Below are 3588 nucleotides of genomic sequence, written 5' to 3'. Positions count from 1 at the left end.
ACCAACGTTTCTGGCTTTAAGGCTGTTCTTTAGCCTTTCTATGAACCAGAAGTAGTTACAAGCATTTGCTGGCAGCAGAGGAACAGCGAGATTCAGGAATTTTGATCTCAGTTCTAGATGCTGGGGAAAAGCAGCCTCTGGTTCTTCTGTTTCTGACTCTTTCCTCGTCCTCCTGAGAGCTTCCACGTGGGATTTCTGTGGCTTCAAGCCTTGCCCTGCCATGTGTCCTCCTTCCCGCTTCCACAGCACAAAGCCCCCGCTAGTGCAGAGACCTTGGAGGCCCTCGGGCTCCCTCCCTCCCCACCTCCTTCCCAAATCACCCTGCTGTGGTTCTTTCAGCCACACCTCTCGTGTACAACATGCGAACACCCCAAAGTTTGCCATTTCGCCAGGCTGCCACAGATTGAGGAGGCCCCTGACAGAGGCACCATACATGCCACGGCCTACGCGCCAGCGTGCTCCTCCGTAATGGCGGGGCACAGAAAATGGCGTGCGTTCCCTCAGTCCCACCGCTGGAAATGACACCTGCCTTTGAAATGAAATGAAACGAAATGAAATGAAACCATGTAAAATAATATAAAATAACATAAAACAGTTAACCGACTGAGGAAGACTACAGGAACTTTCAGGCCACGCAGCGTTAGGCTCTGGCAAACCGGCCCGCGCAGGCAGGGCGCCACTGCCGGCTCGACCCTCGCGGCCGTGAGCGACGCGGCCGACATGCCGCGCCTGCCGTGACAGCCAGTGGGAGCCGTGCCGAGCCTCGGGCCGCCTGGGGCGCTGCTGAGCTGCACCCGTGGAGCCGGAGGGCAGCGGGGGCCCAGCGGTGAGCGGGCACGGGCCGGGGCGCCGCGGCGGGCTGCGGGTGCGGCGACAGAGGCTGGGGGGCGCCGCGACAGCGGGCAGCAACCTGCGGAGTGAGAGGGCGAAAAGACAAAAGCGAATTGCCGAAACCCGGGATCGAACCAGGGACCTTTAGATCTTCAGTCTAACGCTCTCCCAACTGAGCTATTTCGGCTGGTGCTTGAGGGTTGTGAAAGAGTTACCCCAAAGCCATCGCTCCCCGCAGTTCGCCTGGCCACCGCGCCAGGATTTGGGTACGAGGGGCGCTGCCAGGCGTCCCGCGTTACCAGACGTACCACACCTGACGGGGCTTTGCGCGAAAATTATGCCTCAGAAAAAAGACAATGTACCATTATCAGAAAACTATATGAATATGTGCATGCACTTAGGAGAAAAGTGCTTTGGTTGTGGCTCCACAAGCAAACGTGCCACCCCACAATTTTGGGGGGAACAAAAGCTAGAATATCCTATGGGATTCACGAGCATTAAATCAGGGGTATTTTTGAAAGTTTCCACGATAGCGTTTTGAAGCCTGACAGATTACGCGCAGAGCTGGTGCTCTCTGGTGCCCTGGTGGGAAGAGCATCCCCACCTGTGGCTTTCCTGGGGCCTTGCTCAGGGATGCACCTTCTGCAGGGAAGGTGCCCTGCCTCTGCACGAACCACAACACCTAGCTGAGCATATTTATCCAGAAAAAAAGGATAGTTTATTCCCCTCTTGCCACTTAGGCATTTATTTGAAGGGACAGCCGCCATCTCACTCCTGTGGCTACAGGACAAAAGCAAGGGATATGCCCAAGCACACGTTAGCATGCAGGGCACCTACAGCAAACACACTCATGGCTTGAGTTTCCACGTGCTTCTTTGCCCAGCCCATTGCCCCAAGAGGATGTGCCTGTGTGAGCATCCCTCCTTTACGCTCCCTGCCCATGGTGGGGGAGGAAATGCTGCTCTGCATGTCCAGGCGCTGCTTCTCCCTCCTCTTAACCGAATAAAACCAAACAAGATTCTGATGCAAATTCTCATCACCCCGTGGCTTTCATCACCACGGGTGATGATTGTTTTACTGAGCAATGATGAAGGTAATCACTTAATGAGCGTGTCTTTTACTGATGCCACTAACGCAATCTTATGATCGTTGGTGCTGATAAACTCAGAATGTGTGATTACACACAGAGAAGTTAAAACACTATTGACACCAGATTTTTCATACCCATTAGCACAGAGGAAAAGGGAAAAATAGAGAGCTATGGACCAACCATTTATTCTAATTTTTATTATTTTTTGAAACCTTTCTTTTTGCTAGAGGAGGGTAATGGAAACAGTGGAAATAAAAACAATAATGGCAATGCAAAATCAAACAAAAATACAAGTATGATTCTGAATCAGATATAAAATATTTTATGAAACAAGCCAAAGGCGGGGGTGGTTTTGGTTTGTTTTTGTTTTTTTTAATGAAAAGTCCATGTATTGAAAAGTAGGAATATCTTAGTTATTTAAAGAGCAGAAGAATACAGCTTTAGCAAAATAGAACATTCTGAATACAGCTGAAGCTATTCACAATTTTCTTCTAAGAGGAAGAAAAATAGTGTGTGCTATTTTGTTCAGAATGGGAATCAAGGTTTTAAACAAAACAAAACACACACACCAGCTTTTTCACCCTCAACCTTTCTCCTATACCTAGTAAAGAACAGGGTGGATAAAGAAAAGTAATTTTTTCATCTATCATTCTATGACAATGTAATAAAGTGTAAACCAGCCTCATCCACAAGTGGGATCTCAAAGACAAACAGCTTATGAATATATACAAATAGATGCCAAGGTATACTTTGTCAATAGACACAGCTTCAGAGAGTACAAGTATCTCCATCACACAAACTGGAATTTGCTACACACGCAAAGGCCCCACAATGCAGAATTCCCAGTGCAGGCAGACTACAGAGAGCATTTCCTCTGCCTGTGCTTCACCCACCTTCCAATTTCTTTCACTGCTGCTTGCAAGAGATCTGCAGGCTTCATATACCAAGACAAGACGGTAGCAACATTGATCTTCCCCAGCGCACACAACTGAAGTGCATGGGACTTCAGTAGTTGCTTCCTAAAGATCTAATCCATCCCACAACAGTAAACCCCCAGAGATGCAGGACAGCAGTCCCCAAATAACTTCCGAATCTGAGCCTCTCATCTGTGACAGAACCTGTACAGAAACCTTCCTTCAAAGGGCAGCCATTCTCCTTTAGGAGAGCTTCACCAATTTAAGTGAAACAAACACCTACTCCGTTTATTTTCTTATTGGTTTAACCTGCTTGTTCCGTGACGCAAACCCTGAGAAAAGTGGACTAAAAAATTGTTATGCTTACAGTATTTTACATCATTACCTCTGCCTTCTGCTGAAGTGCTACTTCATATCTTCTCAGTGAGGCATAACCAAAAGCAGTGCACATCTCCACATTAACAGTTCACTGGTTGATTTTGTCATTTCCTTCTACAGAAGCAGCCAGAAGGTTAATGGCAAAATAAGCTGTTTTCTTTATGAGTAAGGACTGTTCCTTGGGAAAGAAATTCTCCTACCAGAAAACTCACCTGCTAAGGCAACCTGATCTACAGCAAAGTAGCACAAAGTAAGAATCACAGATTTAAAAAAATACGTAAGTAGGAACATCTGTTCAGCATCTCAAACAGTTTTGAGGATTTAATCTCTCAAAATATTTACATAAACTAAGAGAACAGCTACCACTGAAAGTTA

At 47.3% G+C, this 3588-nt stretch overlaps 1 non-coding gene across 1 annotated transcript; it reads right to left on the bottom strand.

The window, feature by feature from the left end:
- Positions 1–945: 945 nt before the first annotated feature.
- TRNAF-GAA (transfer RNA phenylalanine (anticodon GAA)) lies at positions 946–1018 on the bottom strand. Its single transcript has one exon. It is a non-coding gene; the product is annotated as a tRNA-Phe (tRNA).
- Between the last annotated feature and the right edge of the window lie 2570 nt (positions 1019–3588).

Source organism: Anser cygnoides, chromosome 1, assembly GCF_040182565.1.
Source record: "Anser cygnoides isolate HZ-2024a breed goose chromosome 1, Taihu_goose_T2T_genome, whole genome shotgun sequence".
Taxonomy (NCBI): Eukaryota; Metazoa; Chordata; class Aves; order Anseriformes; family Anatidae; genus Anser; species Anser cygnoides.
Note: the sequence above shows the minus strand (reverse complement) of the source record. Positions and strands in the feature narration are given on the sequence as shown.